The 21,954-nt window shown below is 50.5% G+C and overlaps 1 protein-coding gene and 1 non-coding gene across 3 annotated transcripts in view; both read right to left on the bottom strand.

Moving 5' to 3' along the window:
- The window catches only part of PIK3C2B (phosphatidylinositol-4-phosphate 3-kinase catalytic subunit type 2 beta), a 67,518-nt gene extending 50,646 nt beyond the window's left edge, over positions 1 to 16,872 (bottom strand). Inside the window, exons 1-2 of one of the 2 annotated variants that reach the window (XM_069545207.1) lie at positions 16,513 to 16,845; positions 5,183 to 5,279 (exon numbers count right to left, since the gene is read on the bottom strand). The gene's annotated coding sequence lies outside the window, so the exon portion shown is untranslated. Of the gene's footprint in view, positions 1 to 5,182; positions 5,280 to 16,512 lie in introns of both variants that reach the window. The other variant, XM_069545208.1, reaches the window with a different exon arrangement.
- Positions 9,474 to 9,603, bottom strand: LOC138416698 (small nucleolar RNA SNORA3/SNORA45 family). The gene has a single exon (XR_011247818.1). It is a non-coding gene; the product is annotated as a small nucleolar RNA SNORA3/SNORA45 family (small nucleolar RNA).
- Positions 16,873 to 21,954: the final 5,082 nt, after the last annotated feature.

Genomic DNA, 21,954 nt, shown 5'->3' on the forward strand with positions numbered 1-21,954 from the left:
GACTCTCTTTCTTCTCGTCTTCCACCATTGTCCTCCTCTTCCTGTGTCCACCCCTGCAATGCTGGTATAGGCACAGGACTCCATTCTCCGCCTCGGGTTGGCTGACACTGGGCAGTCTCGGTCTGTTCCCCACTCATACAAGGTGCGTGCTGATGGCCCCAGATGAGTCTCTCTCTCCTCAAGTCGCTATGGCCACCCGTATCTCAAGCCCAGATGCCCAAATGAACGACCACATCCGTATTTCCTTCCCACAGCCTTCCCCCTCCTGGTTCCCCACCGCCGTGAAGGGCACCACGCAGTCACGCAGGCTAGGCAGCTACGGTCCTCCTGGATCCCTCCTTGCTTTCAGCCCCATCCAGTCACCACGGCTTGTCCTCCGAGTTCTTCCCAAATCGAGTCCCTCCTGCTATCCTAACTGCTGCCGCCCTAATCACACCCACACCTTCTCAGCTGGACTATCGTAATAGCCTTCTTTCTAACATCCTTCCTGCTAACCTTTCCCTCTTTACCGCTTGCTCCCCAAAGCGGCTTGAGGGCTCTTTCTAAAGCGTAAATCTAATCATCCCACTCTCTGTTTAAACCCCTTCAAAGGCTATTTGATTTCTTAACAAGGCCTTTATCACCAGCCCACATCTCCCTCCCATCTCCAACCATTCATTACTACCTATTTGATACCTCTGTGATTTTACGCAGTATCTTTCTGCTCCAAGGCACCCTTCCCAACTGCCAGTGTTTTCGCTTATTTGATTCTAAATGCTCAGACATCAGGTTCTTCAGGAAGCCTTCTCCGGACCCCCAGGTTGAATTAAGGGCCCTATCTTCTTGTTCTCAATGTGCTAAGTCCCTTCAGTCGTGTCCGACTCTTTGCAACCCTATGGGCTATAGTCCACCAGGCTCCTCTGTCCAAGGGATTCTCCAGGCAAGAATACTGGAGTGAGTTGCCATGTCTTCTTCCAAGGGATCTTCCTGACCCAGAGATCGAACCCATGTCTCCTGCATTGGCAGGCAGGTTCTTTACCACGAGCACCACTTGCGAAGCAACTTATATATACCTCAAATACCAGCTTAAAATATGTATCCAAAATTAAATGTGTATGATTCTGTTACCCTCCCAACTAAGCTCAAGTTCCAATATCACCTCATTTCCACTGAGAAAAAAATGCTCCTGAACTGGGACATAAGGGTAGAGCTTTCTGACGATAAGAATTTTCAGACAAGGAGATGGGTGGTCAGGATACAGATGGATCCTTCCTTGAGGATCCTTCAAAGGAAGGACTAGGCTTCAGCTAATAGGACCAGGTTTAGCATCTGTAAATGCAGGTGGGCAAATGGACAAGACCACCACACAAAATGCCTTCCAGCCCTGGGATTCTTTGATTCTGATCTATTGATTCCCTTCAGTCCTGTTGATTTCTCTTGATTTCTCAGAGGACTCCAAAGTTAGCCCTAGGAAGAAAGAGAAGAAAGCCCCAACGGGGAATTTCCTGGCAGTCCAGTGGTTACAGTTTGGCGTTTTTACTGCTGAGGGCCCAGGTTCAATTCCTGGTCCAGGAACTAAGATCCCAGAAGCCACATGGTGTAGCCAAGGGGAAAAAAAAAAAAGCCTGAGGGAGATCCAGCAGGCCCAGCTCCTAAGGCTCTTTCCAAACTGGAAATCGAATGCAGAAAGCTGAGCTACCCTTCTCTAACCACCAGCCCCTTGGCTCCCTGCCAGGACACCACCAGGCCAAGCAGAGGAGGCCCAGCCTGCTGACAAGTCTTGTCTGGGCCACACCGGCAGCTGCCTTCCAAAAGCGCAGTGCTCTGCTCGCTCTACTGTGGACGGGCCCGTGGTGCGCAGGCAGGGCTGGGAGAGCCATCCCCCAAGGTGGAGTGAAGGTTCAGAGCTGCAGCAGGCACAGCGGAAATCTAGAGAAAGAGAAGGCAGGATCCCAACCACCTGGAGCTAGAGGGAGCTGGCTTCCACTGAGGGCGCGTTCCTGAATTTCATCCTCCAGGAGGGGTGCGGATACACAAAGTATTTTAAGAATCAGAGTCTCGTGTTTCTTGCCTCCCCCATTCTCTTTCCAGTTCAGTTCCCTCCCTGCCAAACTCTGCTGGGTTGACAAATTCTCTATTCCTTGAGTCCTCAAGGGCTACTAAGGATTCTGTTTAAAAAAAGAAGAAGAAGAAAGAAAGAAAGATGCATGCTGTAGGTCCCAGGAAAGAGCTGGGGTGGAGGAGGACGAGGGTCTTTGCTACTCTGCAGCTCATCCGGGAAGAGAAGGCAGGGGCCAAGACCACTCTCACAAACTGCAAGGAGCACCCAGACACCATACTCTGTGTGATTGACACCGTCTACCACAACAAAGAGAGGGGTGCCCCCTGGAGTTGTGCGCCTTGGTGGCCCCAGCTATTTTCTCTTCCAGTATCCATCTCTCAAGAAAGTAGATGAAAACCACCTGAAAGACCATTTTCAGCCAGTTACCTCTCACCTGCATGCACTCATCATTAACATTTCCCCACATTTGAACACACTTTCTCTGCTTAACATTTGAAAGTAAGATGCAAGTGCTTCACTTCTAAATACTTTGGCCTGAATCTCTACAGAAGAACTAGGCCATTCTCCGAGGTAAACACAACGCCAGTCAGCATACCTGCAAAATGTAACGCTGACCCAATAATATTACCTAATACAGGGCCCACATTTGAATGCTTGTAATTGCCATCTGGTAAGTTTTTCAAACATACAAATTCCTGGCCCTTCTCCTGGAGGGTTTGATTTAGTAGGGTGAGTCCCTGGACTCTGAACATTTCCAAGACCCTCAGGCAATACAGATGTGCAGATCTGACACCAAGGACTAAGGTTTCAGAACCACCAGGAATACAGGAGGAACTGGGGAAAGGGACCCCGAAGAGCACCGGGCAGTCAGCTGGTGAAGGGAAAGGGGCTTATGGCCAAGCGGGCCGGTGCCAGGGTCTAAGCAGCACCAGGCACCAAACTCAGGTTCACACAGCTGCCAACAGATGGCTGGAGGTCAGAGAGGAGGAGGCTGGTCCGAGCAGAGCCAAACAATGGTTCAGAGTCAAAGGGTGGGGAGAAAGGAGAGGGCAGTCCCTGCAGCGAGCTGACTCTGTGCAGGGCCTGTGCCAGAGAAGGCGGGGCCCCAGGGGCCAGCGGTGACTCCAGCTCTGGGTGGAGAGGGCTTCCTGTTGCCTCGATGGGGGCCACTGTATCAGAACTGCCCTGCTTGGGACAGACTAATGGTTCTGGGTCCTCTCCCCACATGCTGAGCCACAGAGTGGAATCTAATGGGTGTTGAGTACCAGCTACGTGCCAGGCGCCATACTAGACCCAAGTATTCAGTTGACAATGGCACAATTCCAGGAAGCTTACAATCTAGCGAAAGTGACAGATGTATCATAAATAATTCAATCCCCGCCTGAACCTTGCCCATCTTGGCCCATCTTCACCAAGCAGGTGAAACGGAGAGATATCAAGAAGGGTGGCGAGAAATGTGCAGTCTCAAGCCTCTGTCTTCCCTAAGATGACTCAGTCCTAGGGCTGCCCTAGGAGGAGACCTTCCACACCACCTCTCCGGACAGAATGGGTCAAAGGGTTGGAGGCCATTAAGGCTTAATCCCTTTGGCTCACAGAGTTTACTCTTCTGAGAGGACCCTCCCCCTAGCCACGCCCAACAGCCACACGTATCCAGACCTCCATTCCAGTGGTTCTGCAGCCAGGGACCCATCACCCACCCCTCATCCCACACCCTGCTGTCCTGCTCCACGTCTCCCCACCCACAGCTCCAACAGGGAAGTCAGCGTGCCCTGTGCCAGGAATCTGACTCCTCCAGCAGGGAGGTATGATCAGAAGTCAAGTAGGTCAGCTCTGCCTCAAACAGGTGCAGCCGATCCCTGCTTCCGTAATGAAAACCTACAGGTTTTATACAACTCTGCAGGCTGCTTTGAAGTCAGGCCCATCACTGAGTAACACACACCAACAAAGCCTTTCTCTTATTAACCATGTTCTCTCGGCATGGTTCTCACTTAGCTCCAAATGTAGAAGAAAGAGACTCGCGCTGTCTCCCTACTCACACAGCCCCTCTCCAGCACCCTCTTAGCCAAATTAAAGCAGTCCCATGTAGCTCAGTCTTTGCTACTGGACTTACTTTCCATCTCTCTCTCCCCTGGGCCTACCCTGGATTCTCCACCAATCTGAAGCCAAAGCGGACCCAAGAGCCCTAATAAAAGGCTCTCTGGTTCTAAGAGAGCAGAGGGTCAGGAGGCCGTGTGACACAGTTACACCCTTCAGGTCTGCATTCAGTCCCCAGTCCCTGCTCGGAAACCATTTGTGCAGCAGGTTCTGTTCAGAGCACACGCACATACGCACACGCGCACACACGGGATTCCTGGGGCTCAGAGCTCCTGGCACACACCCTGCAGGCGTGGGGTCTTGGTATTAAGACAGTCAGGGATGGAAGAGGTGAGGCAGCAGCTCACGGCTCCTCTCAAAACTTTCCAAGAGCCACCCTGTTACAGACAGTAGGGCCCAGGACCAGGAGCTGGCAGTCAGCTGAATGGAACATCTGGCAAAAAGGAAAGAAAGGTCTTGGCAGCATGTGAGTTTCTAACCCAGGAACCATCCCAGGAGCCAGAGCAGCCACACCTCCTCTCCGTCTGGGCCACGTTTCCCGCTGTCTCTGCTGCCTGCCCTCCGCTCCAGGAACCAGTCCTTCTAGTTCAGATCAGTTCCCACTAAAGTGCGCCCCAACCTACCTACAGAAGAAAGACAACCTAACGTTTCCAAAATCTAGGAAACCTCAGCCTCTCTGAATCTACTGTAGGCCCCTGAAGCATAAAGGAAGCCCCTAAAGGAGGGGGATAATAAGAAAGTGGGTGGAGGCGGGCACGGGGACACAGCAGCCTTTCCCAGTGCCATTTGCAGGCTGCAGCTGAGAGCTCCTACAAGATTAGACTGTTGCCTGACACCTCCAGCTGAACCTCCAGTCTAGCTTCCCCAGCTCATGCCCGCTGGAATCCAGTTCTCCGGGATTCTTGCGTGGGCTGGGAAAACTCCCTGGAGTAGGCCAGCCCATTAAGCAAAATCCAGAAAGCAGGTCACAGCTGTTCCCATCCAGCCAAGGCACCAAAGTGAGGACCCAACACACCAGCAAGGCTCTGCTCTGCCTGGAGGACTCACCGGAGGGGAGAGCTGACAGGTGGTGTCACTCTGGCTCACGGCTCCAGTGCAGACTCCTCAAGTCCTCACAAGCTGGGCAGGGCCAACCCATCAGAGTCTGCAGGGAAGAAGAAGGGAGCGCTGAGCAGCATCGCAAATGACGCCCCATGCCCACAGCAAGAGGATGGGGAAGTATCTCGGGGTAACCACCGAGGCATCAGAATAGCCAGAGTCAACTGAATAACGCCAGTGAGACCATCCTCCACAAGAATGGCATCTTTGCTGAGGATCAACTCTCTGATCTGCAGGGAGTGTCTCCAATTCATTCACTTCTAACCACTCTTCAGTTGTTTTCTGGTAGCACCTTTCCTGGACATCTGAAAGGCTATCTCCCGTCTCCATGACAGGATCCGCCTGTCTAATAGAAATGAGGCAAATGAGACCCACAAACGGTCAGTGCATTTGCCCCGGCTCTCACCGCAGAGCTGGGAAGGGCCCATGACCCAGTGTGGGGAGGCCACATGCTGCTGTTGGTCCTCGGGAACAAGCCTGCCCCAGCCCCACGCTCCTCCCCATGAGGACACGCTTGGCACTGATGATGGTCAGAGCCCGGGACTAGAAGGACCTGGGGGCTAGGTCCCCAGAACAAGTCCACAAAGTACAGAAAGGGAGCCAGCAGCCCCACGCCATGGTGCCACCTGTGGGGAGGGGCAGGGCAACGGCTGGAAGCCCGAGCTGAGGAGCCAGCGGGCAAGCCAGGCTGTGTGGGCAGCTGACAGCCACCTGCTCGGCTCAGGGAAGGGTGAAAGGAAGTCGAGCAGAAAAAGACTGAGCCAGTCACCCATGGGAACCTCGGAGGAGTGAAGACCGGCCCCCCGCACTGTCCCCAGGGCAAGCTCCTTCCCGCCCTCTCGGCAGGGAGGCTCTGCACCTCCCTCCGCCAGCTCTGACCGCTGTCTCTCTGCCACCACAGTCCCTAACCCAGCAATCCTGATAGGCTGTCTGAATATCTTCCATCAGTGCCCGCTCCCCAAATCAAGAAAGTCCCCAATAGACTGCAGACACTCCCAGGGGCCCAGAGCCACAGCAACCACACAAACTGCACATGTTTCCACCCCGCACACTCCCACCCACCACACACCCTCCGACTCACCCCCTCAGCAGCTCCCCGGGGGCAGAGGAAGCCGGCCTAGACGTCTGAGGGGACAGTTCTAGGGCCGCTGGCACAGAAGCCTAAGAAAAGCAGCAGGAAGCTGAACCCAAAGAAAAGGAAAGCGGGGCCCCTAAGTTCCAGGGCCCTTCCCTGTCCACATTCCAGGGTGCAGGACCAGGCTGGGCCAGCCAGGACAGCTCACAGGAGGGAGACGCCAGGGAAGGAGACCCCAGACACAGAGCCCCGGGGGGCCTTGGCCTAAACAAACCTGGTCAGCCTCAGCGGCGGCTGGTTATCCCCTCAATCAATGGAGAACCCTGGGGTCCTCACAAACCAGGATGGGCAAGGGAAGGGGTGTCAGTTCCCAAGTGGCCCCCTTCTTTCAAACCGGAAACACACACACACCACACGCAAAACACCACCAAACATCTGATACTGGTTTACTCAGGGGTGTCAGAGGGAAGTCTGCAGTTAAAAAGCAGAGTCCGAGGAGAGGGTGCTCAACCTAAGGGGATCTGGAAATGGAAAAGGAAATTGCGAGCGGCACCGGAAGCATGAGAAGGTGGAGGACACGGATCCCTGACACAGGCCTTGCCACTCCTCCCCCGGTCCCAGCTCCCGACCTCTCCAAGGCACAAGTTCCCCTAAGCGCTGTCCACGAGGCAGCCTGACCCTTTAAGTCACTGACCCCCTGATCCTTGGCCTTGGCTGTGGTTAGCCTGGCCTCACGCCGCATCCATGAAGTCCCTCTCTCCTCTTCCTGGTAGCAGACCGGAAGGATATCCTGCCCCGGGTCAGCCAAGGACACAGAACCCAGGAGGAGACCAAGGGTTCCGATTCACCAAGGTCAAAGGGGAAACCCCACTGGGGATGCAGGGCCCTAAGAGGGAACTAGGAGATGAGCTCCTCCCCCAGAAGGCCTCCCAGTGTTCAGAATCTCCAAACCACAGGGAAGGGGACACCAGGGAGGGGGCTGGGAAGTGGGCAGAGGTCCTGACAGTGCCCACTCACAGGGGATCCCAGCCAGGACTCCTGTCCAGCTGGTCACCCCCTGCCTACCCCTGCCACAGTGCAGGGGGTCCTACCCTTCCCACTTGACCCTTAGCGCCTCAAGAGCCATGAGTGCAGCTGGAGACGCTTTCCCTCCCGCTTTCTCTCTCCTCTTTCCACCCCAACTCAAGATCCTCAGAAACCTTCCCCAGTAAGCTGTTTCAAACTCGTCTTCCTTCTTTTACGCTCTCAGTGTTTCCTAAACATTCTGATGCTGTGTACATGACATGACATTCGAATAGGGGCACAAGAACAACACCTTTGTCTTAGATGGTGTTACAACAACCATTCTGCATCTCTGCACGTGGAGGGGTCAAGATTTCTTTCCTAAGTAGGAAGTAACCTAGGCGGTGGGGGAGTAGAGGAGGAGTCCTGTCCGTTTTGGTGTTGCTCTGTACACGCCCTAATGCCTTTTTCCCATCTCCTCTGTCTGCAGGTCAGGAAGCAATAGTTAGAACTGGACATGGAACAACAGACTTGTTCCAAATAGGAAAAGGAGTACATCAAGGCTGTATACTGTCACCCTGCCTATTTAACTTACATGCAGAGTACATCATGAGAAATGCTGGGCTGCAAGAAGCACAAGCAGGAATCAAGATTGCCGGAAGAAATATCAATAACCTCAGATATGCAGATGACACCACCCTTATGGCAGAAAGTGAAGAGGAACTAAAAAGCCTCTTGATGAAAGTGAAAGAGGAGAGTGAAAAAGTTGGCTTAAAGCTCAACGTTCAGAAAACTAAGATCATGGCTTCTGGTCCCATCACTTCATGGCAAATAGATGGGGAAACAGTGGAAACAGTGTCAGACTTTATTTTGGGGGGTTCCCAAATCACTGCAGATGGTGATTGCAGCCATGAAATTAAAAGACGCTTACTCCTTAGAAGGAAAGTTATGACCAACCTAGACAGCATATTCAAAAGCAGAGATATTACTTTGCCAACAAAGGTCCGTCTAGTCAAGGCTATGGTTTTTCCAGTGGTCATGTATGGACGTGAGAGTCGGACTGAGCGCCAAAAGAATTGATGCTTTTGAACTGTGGTGTTGGAGAAGACTCTTGAGAGTCCCTTGGACTTCAAGGAGATCCAACCAGTCCATCCTAAAGGAGATCAGTCCTGGGTGTTCATTGGAAGGACTGATGCTGAAGCTGAAACTCCAATACTTTGGCCACCTCATGCGAAGAGTTGACTCATTGGAAAAGACCCTGATGCTGGGAAGGATTGGTGGCAGGAGGAGAAGGGGACAACAGAGGATGAGATGGCTGGATGGCATCACCGACTCGATGGACATGAGTTTGAGTGAACTCCGGGAGTTGGTGATGGACAGGGAGGCCTGGCATGCTGCGATTCATGGGGTCACAAAGAGTTGGACACGACTGAGCGAGTGAACTGAACTGATGTCCCACTTTGCACAGGAAGTTCCAAGGGAGACAGAGGCCAAGGCTATACCCAGCATAGGGACTCAGCTGCCCACCTGGCTCAGTGAGGCACACTCACATCCCACCAGCCCCACCGTCATTGGGCCCTTGCCCATGTGTCCGTCACCCAGGGTCTACAATAGGGTAGCAACAGTCAGAGGCTGTCCTCAGCAGAGATTACCTGCATGCCTGCAGCTGGATGAGAGAAGCCAGAACGTGGCTATACGTGCAGGCTCAATGGAGCTAACCATCCATAGCTACCTTGCTGAAACGCCATTTCAATGCATGTAAACATCATCACAAATCTGTCAAATTAGTACCCCAAGGATATGTCCACTGTCCTGCCTGGAGTGAGGTTATCACACTTTATTCTGGTGAAAACAAAGCGAAGGTGGGGGGGGGGTGTACTAGGGGTTGACAGAGAGGAAGGCTAAGTGAACATGTGCGTCACGTTTGCACGCTAAGTCGCTTCAGTCGTGTCCGACTCTGTGCAACCCTACGGACTGTAGCCTGTCCAGCTCCTCTGTCATAGGATTCTCTAGGCAAGAGTACTGGAGTGGGTTTCCATGCCCTCCTTCAGGACCTGACAGCTTCTACACACTCCTATAATACAGGGCTCCTAAACAAATAGCTATTACCATCTCCCTAAGTTGTGGGCACTAATGGACCTAACAGTTGTGTAACCATCTGATGCATGTAACTAACCTGGTGACTGACTATACCATAAGGGTCACAGTCAGTGAATAATGTCAGCAGTTACTCTTCAAGGACTCCAGCACACTAAGGCGACGGCTGATACCCAAGTGTGACCCTAGCCTCGATGAGTGAACCTAAGTGTCAAAGAAATAGAAGGAAGGAAACAGATCTTTCCCCCACCCCCACCCTATCTGGCATTCTGCGCCAGGTATTGTCTTGTGTCATCCTTATAACAGTCCTTAAATGTTTATATTATTATCCTTACTTTATGAAAACAGGAAAGGAATTGAGTAATTTGCCCAAGGTCACACAAGTAGTAAAAGAGACTGAGTCAAATGATTATAAATCAATTATATGTCAATAAGCAAATAAAATAAAATTTAAAATAAATAAGTAAAGGCTAAACTGAATCTTGTTTGAGGCCAAAATTGTTTGAGGTCTTTTTCCCATTCTTCAGGGCCCCACGCTCTCCCACAAACTGTCACTCATGCGCGTGGCCTCTGGGACACGCCTTTGCTCACGCGAGCGGCCTCTGAAACATTTCTTCACTCACGCGAGTGCACTCTGGAAAACTCCTTGGCTCACGTGAATGCCCTCTGGAACACGCGAGTGCCCTCTGGAACACGCCTTCCCTCACCTGAGCGCTCCCTGGAGCACTCCTCCGCTCACACAAACATCCTCTGGAGCACCCCTTCGCTCAGGCGAGCGCCCTCTAGAACACTCTGGCTTGCCCGACCTGCTCTTATGTTAGAGCCTTCTTTCATCTCCTATGACTGAAAGTGACTCTGCTCTCTTTCAAATGTCTGTAAAAATTTTAATGCATCCCACTGTATTTATATTGTTTGGTATTACCCTACTGGTGATTAGAATAAAGATAACTTATCCATGTAGGTGGGGCTTCCCTGGTGGTACAACGGTAAAGAATCCGCCTGCTAATACAGGCGACGTGGGTTTGATCCTTCCGCCAGGAAGATACCCTGGAGTTGGAAACGGCAACCCATTCCAGTATTCATGCCTGGGAAATCCTACAGTCCATGGGGTCGCACGAGTTAGACATGACTTAGCTACTAAAAACAACAAAAACAAACATCCATGTATGTGGTTTATAACTACAAAGCACTTTATAAATATAAGCCCATTAATCTTAGGGAAAAAATTACCTCCTGTTTGTCTTTGTCTTCCCCACAATACTCAATACAACACTTTACACACAGGACAGAGTTGTTAAACACTGTGTTCTGAGGGTGCTCTGACCAGTCTAGCGAAGAATGAACACTTTCCTGTTGTAGCATCAGGGATTCTGAAGCTAGATAAGGCAGGCAAAATCGTAATTGATTTTTCCAGGTTGTAATTGATTGTAGTCAATTGTAACTGATTCCAGGTACCATTTATTAGGTTCTCAGAATTCGTGTCCCCCAAAATATTAAGTACTCTAGTCTTAGTTTCTATACTTTTTTAAGAAATGCTGCCTGGGGGCAACCATAGGACAACTGACTCATATTGAGCTTACAGAATTAACTCCTACATGAAGCTCATCTGTTCACTTGAGTTTTATGGAGTATAGTGCGGTTACCCCAAGATCAGGGACCGTGTTGAACTCAAGCGCATATTCTGAGGGTTTAGCACCTGCTACTGGAGGATGATAAAGAAGCTGACCGCCACCATCTGCTGAGTCCTTGCCATGCATCAGCTCCTACTCCCAGTGATTCATTTGGTCTGTCTTCCCTGCTATGCACTCAGGTCCACCATGTGCAGTCAATGCATAATGGGTGATGGATGAGCAAAAGATAAAACGCAAGCTCCTCCAGTGCTGCTGCTGCTGCTAAGTCGCTCCAGCCGTGTCCGACTCTGTGCGACCCCATAGACGGCAGCCCACCAGGCTCCCCCGTCCCTGGGATTCTCCAGGCAAGAACACTGGAGTGGGTTGCCATTTCCTTCTCCAATGCATGAAAGTGAAAAGTGAAAGGGAAGTTGCTCAGTCATGTCCGACTCTTCGCGACCGCATGGACTGCAGCCCACCAGGCTCCTCCATCCGTGGGATTTTCCAGGCAAGAGTCCTGGCCAAATTAAACTACACTTCCGTTACCTCGTTCACCACTTGTTTCACTCCCCGTTCCATCCCAACACCTACTGATTGAAGTTCAGATCTCAGCTAACATTTCATTTCCACCAGGAATTCTGACCCCTCTAAATGCCTCATTTGCGAATTCTTTAAGCATCCCATACTACAGCCTACTCACTTGTCTATGTTCTCCACCCGGCAGTAAGTTCTGGAAGGCTGTGGGTGCTAGCCACTGAAAGCACCTAAAATCATTAACATGCACTCAAAAAACATCTGCGAATGAACAGATGCGCTCTTTTTAAACATTAACTGACAAGCTTTCTTCCCTCTGTGATCACGTCTTCTTCCACAGATGGCTTTAAGAAGAACACTTGTTGCTGTCACCTGACTTTTGAGGAAGCCCCGTCTCATTCAGAGCCTGGGCCTCATTGACATTTTTTCCTCACAGGTGCCTCCAGTGCAGCATAGAAAGAATCCAGGGTCTAAAGGTATCTTGACCTACATTCAAACTCTGGCTCTTTTCTCATTAGTTGTACAACCTTAATCTTGGTTTGAATCTAAACCTAAGCTGAACCTCAGGTCTCTCATCTGCAAAGGAGGATGAGACAATTTCATCGTCTATTTCCTCCAAGGATTGCAGTGGGGGTGGGAATTAAGATAAGGTTTGAAAAGCTACAGGAAGACAGACACTCAGTGCTGGAGGCTATTCTTTTTTATCATGCTTTGCTTGGTATTTGTATCATTCCTTGCTTGGTATTTGAACTTTTTCTCAAATGGTTCCTTTTTGCCTTCCTTGTTTGGACCGTCTACAATAGCATAACCAAAATTGCACTCCAGAGAACTGATAACCCTTTGGAGCCACTCTTTCAAAATCTCTTGTCAGGGAACTATATCCATCTTTTCTCTTAATTAAAAAAAAGAAAAAAAAATGTCTTCCTGAATTCTAAAGTATAAATCTGACGTCCTAGTTATAATACTTTGGGGGAAAATACAGTTGCCTTCTCCCAGGTGCCCGTAATATCCAACTTGCAAACAATCTCCCCATTTTGGGTCAGAATTAAATGAGTCCTCCAGTGTTCCTCGTACTTTAACTTCTTTTACCCTTTGGAAGACACTTGAGAGTGACAAGGCAGGGATGGGACAGACACTCGGGGCCCTCAGAGGAGGCTGGGCATCATTAATCACTCCAGTCTGGGTTCTAGGTTAATTTGGACCTAAGATGAGAAGAGCTCATATCTGTTTCTTCACCTGGCAAGACAAACTGTACTATTTCCTCAAAATGGAATCTCCTTGGCCCTCTCTTCCTTTCCCCTCACCCTGTGCCTCTGGTCTGCTGTCAAGGGTACTAAGTAGACTAAGACAGAAAGAGAGGAAACCTTGGCAGGAGAGGATGCCTCCATGCAAGCTTATTCCTGGTGGGCCTGGGGAACCAGAGTGAGTGAGCAGCTCTCAGGAAGGGCACCCACCTCCACAGTGGGGAGGTGCAGAAATAGAAGCTAACCTCTAAGACAGGATCCACGGGCTGAGATTTGGAATGAGCCATAAAACATCGTGGGAGAAAAGCCAAGGAGAAAAGGACCCACTGCCCAGGAAACTAGTCTCGCAGTGACTGGGGTTGGCTGAGGTTAGGAGAGAAAGGTCCAGCATGAAGGGTGTCGAACACTGTTTTCAAGAAAGAAGAGTGGCAGGTGCGGAAGTTAAGGAGGAAGGAAAAAAGTTTCCAAAGAGGCAAATGATTTTTGGCCTCTTGTTGAAACACTGTGGAGCCTCTGCTAGGTGAGACTTCCTACAGGAAGTTCTCAAGAAGAGGAAGGACAAGTTGCTAAAGATCCCTTGTCACAGATTTTATATTCTGCCCCAAGACTATTGGGACTGTTCTCCTCTTCCTCCTCCATACCTTGCGGGCTTCTTCTCCAAAGCTCAAAAGGTGTTCTGTGTCGTTCATCTCTTTAACACTATGGAGATTTGAGGACAGTGAATTCCATCACCGATATCCTGAGAGAAGAGAATTTTCCAGCAATGATAGGGTCAACTGATAGGTACATTCCAAAGTGCTAAAGGACAGGTCCTTTCATTGGTAGTAAAATGATCTGTGCAACAAGTTCCAGCATTGTTAAAAATCGAGTGACCTTGGAAGAGTCATTTCTTTGCAGAGAAATGACTTTCCAATTCTAAAACTATATGTGATCCTAGGAAATGCAAGAATTAAGGAGGTGCTATGCTGGACTAGGGCTGGGTGGAAGAAATCTGTCCCCCAGGATCTCTGTCCTTGAGAAGTGAGTTATCTAAGGTATATCCCAGTCTGATAACATCTCACTGGCATTCAAATCAAGGAGTCCAGTATAAATGAATTCGGTAACTCTGCTGCTCCTTTCCCAGGACCCAACATCTCCCTGAGAGGGGCACCCAAGTTATGAGCACAGGGTCTGGAGAGGGAATGCCCGCTTTGAATCTCTCCTCTGTCATTGACTAGCCAGCTGACATCAGTAAGTGTCAGCTACAATATTATTTGCCAGCTCAGTACTACCCTATAGATGGCAGTCAGCCTTTGGGGGTGTATATATCCCCCTGAGTCCCTAGAAATATCATTAAGTAGACTTTCCTTCTCTCCCAGGTCCCATTCTAGCAACCCTGTTTAAAGAGAAATACCCGAAGAACAGTCACCTGGGCATTGTCACATTACTTTCCCTTAGCCAGAAAGGAAAGTTTCCAGAACATTGTCTGTTTCATATCCCTTTCCTCTCACCCCTCTCCCCCATCCCCACCAGCTTTCCCTCTCTCACTAGTGAGACTAAGCTCAGGATGTAAACCTACTTTTGTACAGCACTCTGCAGTTTTCAGTGCTTTTGCATACATGATTTTATTCAGTTCATGGTAAGCAGTGTTTTTCATTCTTAATCCTATGAGCCAAAGGTATTTCCCCCCATTTTATAGATATGCAAACTGAGTCTTAGGTTCATGAGTTGTTCATACTCACACAGCTAGGAAGCCAGGCCTCCTGACACTGAACCCACCCACTGCTTCTCTACTAGTCCGCACTATCACACCCAAGTTCACATCCTGGGAGCATGAGGAGCCTCAAGTTTATGGCCAGTTACAAGTTCCCCCAAAGGGAACAGAGGTCCCTCATTTTTATTCCTGTTGGCCAGCAGGGCTGTGCAGGCTGAATGACCATACACACAAGATACTTGCACAATGTCAGGCCTTGGTGGGGTGGAGAAATCAGGGAGAGGAGACCTAAGGCCCCCAAGAATGTGGGATATCTGCGAGAGCATCGTTACATCCTGGCCAAGTACGCAGGTATTCCAAGTCACTGGGCAATCCAAAGCAGCACTCCAGGGAAAGGCCTGAGGACCCAGATAAGTGGAGCCTCCCTCACCAGTCTTTCCAGGAAGAGGGAAATGGACTAGCTCCCTTCTGGCCAGGGCTGAGAGTTTGGTCAGAGTCAGACACACACACCCATGCACACTCAGCAGTAAATTCAGAGCCGTGGAAGTCAAACCTTGGGCTCACCCAAAGGCCAAAGGGGAGGCAGCCACAGCTTCAGTCCAGGGCTCCGGCTCCAAGCCACCACCTCCTCAGCCACTGGCTGCCAGGCAGGGCTATAAAATGGGACTCGACTTAATTTTTCCATGGACACAACCCCAGAGGGGACCGCCAGGCTCTGGAGGAGCTGCAATTCTGAAGCCTCATAACTTCTGTGTTCTGGGATGCACAGCTGGAGCGCGAGAGGGGGGAGTATAGAGGCATCAGGTTTGCCACCCCCTGGACCATTTCTTTTCCAGTATCTTCCTGGGGCCTTGTGTGGCAAGAGAAGAAGTTTTCATTCAGCGGCTGATACAGGGTTGGAATTCAGTGCAAATTACTTACATCTGCTTGGCCACAACCCATACAGTCAGGTAGTTTAGACAGAGAAGGAGGGGCATGTTGGCCCACTTCTGGAAGCCTGGGTAGTTGTGTGCTAAGGAATCTGGTGCCACGCTGGGACCAGCCACCCAGGGTACAAAATTCTCTAAAAGAACCGAGAAAAAAACATCAGGGCAGCAGAGACAATAGAGATTCCATCGCAGCCAGGCTGGAGGGACTGGGAAGCCATAAAGACCCCACAAGGGGGTGGAGACCAAGAGAAAGGAGGTCGGCCTGAAGAGCCGGAGCAATGGCAGGGTCTTCACACGCGCCCCGCGGCCAACCAGGGTGTGTGCGCTAACCTCACATGTTAGTAACGTCTTCTCACAGCCCGGGAGCCTGCCGAGCCCCTGGGCTTCCCACCCCACCCCACCCGGCCTTGGCAGGCTCCCCGGGGCTTCCTGCTGCTGCGATTGTGCCCCAACATCAAAGCCACCGCTGTCGGGAGCTGAAAACCAGAGACAAGTACAGGCCGGGGGAGCTGCGCCTCCCTCCAAGGACCTGGAACTCCAGCATGAAGGCCCCTCTCCCTCTCCCAAGCTTTCCCCTTTTGCTGCAGTATCCTTATAAGGCAGAAGCCCATTTTCCTATCTGCCCGCATGAAAAAAATGTATATCTATTATATATTCCCTAGGCTAGATGCTGACTTTTCACCTACCGCAAGAGAAAGCACCACGCCACCACTCTCACTCCAGGGCAGGTTTTGCCTTTTATTTTCTCATCTTAAGCAAACCAAAACACCAAAACCATTGGCTGATTCAGGGCGCCTTGCCGCTGGGAGCCAGGAAGTGTGTTTAGAGGGAAAGGGGTGGGGAAGAGGGCGTCCGGGGTCCGAGACACTCGGAGACCCCAGGAGCAGGGAGGCGGCGGGGCCGCCCGCTCGGGTGCGGGGCCCGGGGCTCGGCGCCCACCGCCCACACGGCCCGCGCCCCGGGAACCCTCGGCTCCTTCCATTGTTGAACCTCGCAGCTGCCATGCTGCAGGGAGAGCCCCCGACCTCGGTCCGCCCCACTCGGCGGGTGATCCGCAGACGCGGGCCGGGTCGCCCGGCCGGGTGCGCGCCTTACCTGCGCCCACTGCGGCTTCCTGCGGTCGTGCGCTCGGAGACCCGGGCTGCCGGCTCCCTGCGGCTCCGGCGGCGCCCCGCCTCCTCCGGGCCGCTCCCTCTCGGGCAGCACGCGGCGGGCGCCGGGCCCGGGGCGGCGGGGAGGCAGAAGGGGCGCGAGGACCGGCCAGGGAGTCGGCTCAGCGGAGGGCGTGCGCGAGCCCGCGGGGCCCGGCGGGCCCGGGGGAGACAATAGCGGCAGCCGCGGGCGAGCGCGGGGAAGCCATCTCCCGGAGACCCCGCGCACTGCACGGCGGCGGAGGCTCGGCCGGACGCGGGCAGGGCGGGCAGCCGCAGGCCGCGGCCCCAGCCCGCAGCGCCCGGAGCGCGGAGGAGGGCGGGCCCCGAGCCCGGCCGCCTGCCCCTCCCGCTCGGCTCCCCGCCTCCCCGGCCTTTGCACTCGGGGAGGGAAAAGCAAGGCGTCGAGTCGTGCTTCGGGAACCCAGGGGCCGAGATCTCCACTCCCCACTCGCGTGAGGGTGTTTGCAGATGGTCTTTACCTTCCCCTGCTGGGACCCCTTTGCTGTGTGCCGGACGAATGCCCGATCATTCTACTGGAAATGACAGAGTTTTGAGGTCCGGGTATGGGTGGATGGAATTTCCTCCCCCCCCATCATTAACAGACCGATGCTCGAGAGAGTCCCTACCTTGAGGTCGGAAGAGACGGCGGGGGGAAGCTGCCTCTGCCTTTTGCACTTTTCTGCTTCATCGGTTTTTCGGTTCGCCCTAGTGGGTCGTGTGACCCGAGCCCCGTTAAATAGCAGTCTACAACCTGAGGGGGAAGGGTGGTGGTTGATCCTCCAGCCCAACCAGAGCAAGGGGAAAATCTTTCATACATTACGTTCTATTTAAAATTTTGACTCAGTACCTTTGTTTGAGCGGTGGTCTCTAGAAGAATTTTCCGAAGGGCTCCACCCAAAGATACCCATATAGTTGGCCAGCACCTCATTTGCATTCGGTTTGCATAATAACGATGCTCTCTGATCTCAAAGTGTGTTTTCCTCAAAACTTGAGTCTTGCTCTCCACCAGGATCCTCCTTGTTTCTTCCTTGCCAGACTACGCTCAGCACCTGGTTCTCAGCGTCCCTCCCCTGCCGTCCCCTTCAGGTGTCTAGGGCTCAGTACTCCCAGCCTGAGGTCAGAGGCCCAGGACTCCCCTGCCAGGGTTCTCAGGGAAACATCTGCAAACCCGTGCCTTCTCTGGTCTCAAAGAAATGTTTGTTAAAATGCTACTCTTACAGTCTGTTTGGGGTTCACTGGAGTTTTGTGGGTTTGTTTTTTTTTTTTAAGAGTGTCAGAAAGGCCTTTTAAAAAAGATAAGGGCGTTTTAAAATTTCCTAAATGGAAGAGACTTTAGAGCTCAAAGGAGGATAACTATTTTGGGGAAGGAAATTTGAATAACCAGATGAAGTCCTATGTAGAGGGAGAAAGCAGTGTAAAAAGTGAGATTATGATTTGGAGGTACCTCTTGGGATACTGTTTTGTTCTCATATAAGGTGAAATCTGGGCCAGTGCAAAGAACCATTAATTGCAGGTAACCTTGAGTGAGACAATGGGAGAAGCTCATGAAAGGAGAAGGGACAAAGGCTCATGTTTGTTTTCTGCTCACTGCACCGTGGCCTTGGGTAGTGCACTTCACCCTCTGAGCATTAATAGTTCTATTGGCTTTGTTTCCCACTCAGGCCTGTTGTGACGATCAAAGGAAGGAATGTAATGGACCATTTTGATGACCACAGCTTGTGTGTTCTGTACATGTAACGTATATATGACACTATTCCTAATGCTCAAGAGCCTCAGCGGATAAAAACATGCATTCATTCACTCATTCACTGCGTGATCACAACACACATTTATGACCGCTTGCTATGTGCCTGTCATCAGGCTAAGCTCAAAAGCCTGAGAGGACACAGTAGTGTGGAGCCATCAGTGGTCCAGGGTTGCTGGAGTGGACAGTCTTCACTGAAGAGCTAACAGGAAATAGGCCTGCCCGTGTTGCTGGGATCATATTGAAGGCTTCTTAATGCATCTTGGTAGGGAGAAAATTCTGTATTATAAGAGAAACCAGGGCATGTCAAAAAGTTTAGGTTTAGCCCGGCACGCCACAGAGCACCCAGGGTGCAGACTGGGAGTGCTGTGATCGGTGATGCGGCCTGTTACAGGAGGGTTTGGAATACATACTGATGTCTTCTGTTTGCCCCTGCAGATCCACTCTGGGCCCTCTGGTTTCCTAGAAGCGGTGGGCCAGTGGGGAGCCTTCTCAGAAGAGCGGGAGGAGGGAGGTCAAGAGGTCTGGACATTTCTTCCTTGGGCTCCTTCTCTTTGGGGTTACTGTGAGCTGGCTGCCATGCTCGACAAAGCTTCCTCCAGGTGTTTCCCCTTCCCTCTCCCTTTCCCTCCTCTCTCTTCATTTAGAGAATCGCTCACTACCTTCCTTCGACTTTCAGGCCAAGAAGTGGAAACTCCCTTTTCTGCTGGCCCGGGGGACTGCACACTATTTCTTTTGGCTTTCTATACCCTGCTGGCTCTTCGTAAGTTGTTCCTTCAAATTGGAGTGTGCCATTTGCACACTTAGGAGTACCAGCTGGGAGCTCACGGGAGGCACGGCTGCATTCAGGGTGCAAGAGCAGAGAATCTCGAAGCAGGGGCAGAAGTATGGGATGGGAGGGAAGGACAGATACAAGAGAGTCAGGCAGTCGAGTCAGTAATGCTTGGTACTGTACTGAATGTAGGGACCATCAGTGAGGGGTAGAGTGTGGAACTACTCCCCACCTGATGCCTTAATTGGGGGCAGGTGGTGCCATTTACTAAGTGAGGGACTGTAGTAAGACAGGGCCCAGGTATTGGGGGTGCAATCATGACTCTGATCTTGGACATTAAATCAAATTTGGACTTGCAGTGTCTCTGGAATGTTCAGGTGGGGATGTCTACTAGACTTTAGATTTATGAAACTAAATTGAAGTAGAAACTAAAGTAGAGGCATGGACAAGTGGTTTCAATTTTGGACTCTTCCATTCGTAGATGATAAACAAAGTTACATATGTGACATCACCCAGGTGTGGGCAAATAGAGGAAGGAAGAGGCCTGAATGGCAGGAAGAGCTGAGATGCCAGAGTGTCAGCAAGGAGGAGGAGAGAAAGTGTTAGGAAAGAGGGATGGGAACACAAGTGCGGCTGAGACATCCAGGGGGCAGGGCTGGAAATGCCTTTTGGATTGACAAGAAGTCAGTGAATTCTGGATGCTAGAGGGGTTTCTTGAGTTGTTAGCCTTTCTGTCGTAGAGAGGAGGGCGGTGGGAGAGAGCTTGAAAAGCCCACCAGAAACCCAGGCTGCTCTCAGTTTGGAGTTATTGGGCCAAAAACACAAAATGAAACTTTTCAGAACAACTCCTCTGTGCCATGCATCTCTGCACCTTGTGATGGTGTCAACTCAAAGACTCTGTGCAGTGATGGTGAAGCATTGGGTCTCTGAGTAGGCACGTTAGGCATTGGTTTAGGGACCCATTTCTTCATCCACAACTTTCCTAGCGCTGATACAGATGGAAATTTTCAAAGACCAATGAGACTGATGAGCAGAAGAGCAAAGAGCATGTGTTTAATAATTAGTGGGGAAATTTCAGTTTGAGAAGGTGGGGAGGTGGGGGCCACAAATCTAGAAACTGTGAGTTTAGACTGCCCTCCAGTGGGAGAATTAAGTTCAGCAGTCAACGTGAGAGAAGCTTGGCAGCACTCCAGGAAGATTTCATGCTTAAAAAGGAGAAAGCTCTACTGATGGTATTTTGTAACCCAATATAGAAAAAGCAGATTCAGTTCATGCTACTTCAGATGGAACTTTACAATGTTAACAAGCCAAACTTTCAATTTGACTTGCAAACTTTGCTGTTGCCTATATGATAAAATTATTCTCCTCTAGCCTGAAATAAATCCCGTCAGCTGTCTCCAATCCCACACTTTCCCTGTCTACCTCCTTTTATTACAGCCAGATTAATTTATTCACCATCCCCAAAACACAATTTTCAGTTCTCATTTTCCTTCCAGACTTATTGTTTTCCTTCCCACTGTGCCTATCTCGTTGCTGTGGAAATAGTAGGTGCTCAATAAGCAATTCATGAGTTAGTCTATTTAAACAGCTGGTTTATTTTCCTGGAGGAAAGGCAATACGATGTAACGAATGAAGCCATTGGGCAGGAAAAAAAAACCTTTATTTTTGCTTCTTGAGGGACACTGGACAGCTACTATTTCCCTTCCTTAAAAAAAAAAAAAAAGAAGTTAGGTATAATACATTTTCACATCTCATTCAAACAGAGCAAAAAGTTTTTCCTTATTTCACACATGAGTGCTCAAGAAATATCTGAACAGATAAATGTCTGTCTGGCTCACTACAGTTTCCCCTGCATACCTCTGACAGTTAACTTGTTGAAACTTAACTTTCTGTTAAGTTTCCTGTTTTCCTTGCTGAAAACTGAAGGACCCCTTGCCCTCATCTTGTACACCCTTTCTGCTCATTCTCATCTCCTGCCTCTTCTTGTACTTGAATTCTTTTACTGCATTTGTTACTTTGTTAAAATTAATTGCTTAAATGTCTGCCTCCTTTCCTAGACTGTGAACAGGATCCAGGCCCTATATACCTCTGACTTTCATCACAGAACCTAAGCCGTAATATCCATAGATGATCAATAAATGTTTGTACAATTACATTATTCCTTCCTGTTGCGTTTTGAGTCTTCCTTCCCCGCAGAAAAAGTAAGAAGAGTGGTAAAAATTTTGGATTTAGAAAGTGTCTTACAGGTCGCCTAATCAACTTCCCTCGTTTTATGGATGTGGAAACTCAGGCCTGTTTAGGATCACACAGTTCGTTCGCCTTTGTTTTTAAAGAATCAGGCAATTGTAGGAAACAAACTTCTGCAACTGAGGCTGGGCAATTTTGTTCATTGTGTTAGAAGCCTCAGGTTCCCAGAAACAAAAACGCACTCCCTTATCAGTCTTGAAATTTCATAATCCTGTTTTCCTCACCCTATGCATCACAGTTGATGAAGGTGATTTTAGGAAAAGCCAGGCTGATCTGGAGATTTTTATTCTTAATAATTTATGTTGCTTTGACTGGTACACACTAATACTGCTTTAGAAGGATTCACCTTAGGAGTCTGATTTGAAAACTGCAACTTGTCTGGAAGAGGGAGAAAGGGAAAAATTCAATCAAAATCTGAATTAAAGGTCTAAACTCCCTTTCTCTCAATCTATATTCAGATCCACCTTTCCACAGCCACTTCTCTTTTCCTGTGTTGCTGCTGCTGCTGCTAAGTCGCTTCAGTCGTGTCCGACTCTGTGCAACCCCATAGACAGCAGCCCACCAGGCTCCCCCGTCCCAGAATTCTCCAGGCAAGAACACTGGAGTGGGTTGCCATTTCC

The sequence above is a fragment of the Ovis canadensis genome, chromosome 12 (assembly GCF_042477335.2).
Source record: "Ovis canadensis isolate MfBH-ARS-UI-01 breed Bighorn chromosome 12, ARS-UI_OviCan_v2, whole genome shotgun sequence".
Lineage (NCBI taxonomy): Eukaryota > Metazoa > Chordata > Mammalia > Artiodactyla > Bovidae > Ovis > Ovis canadensis.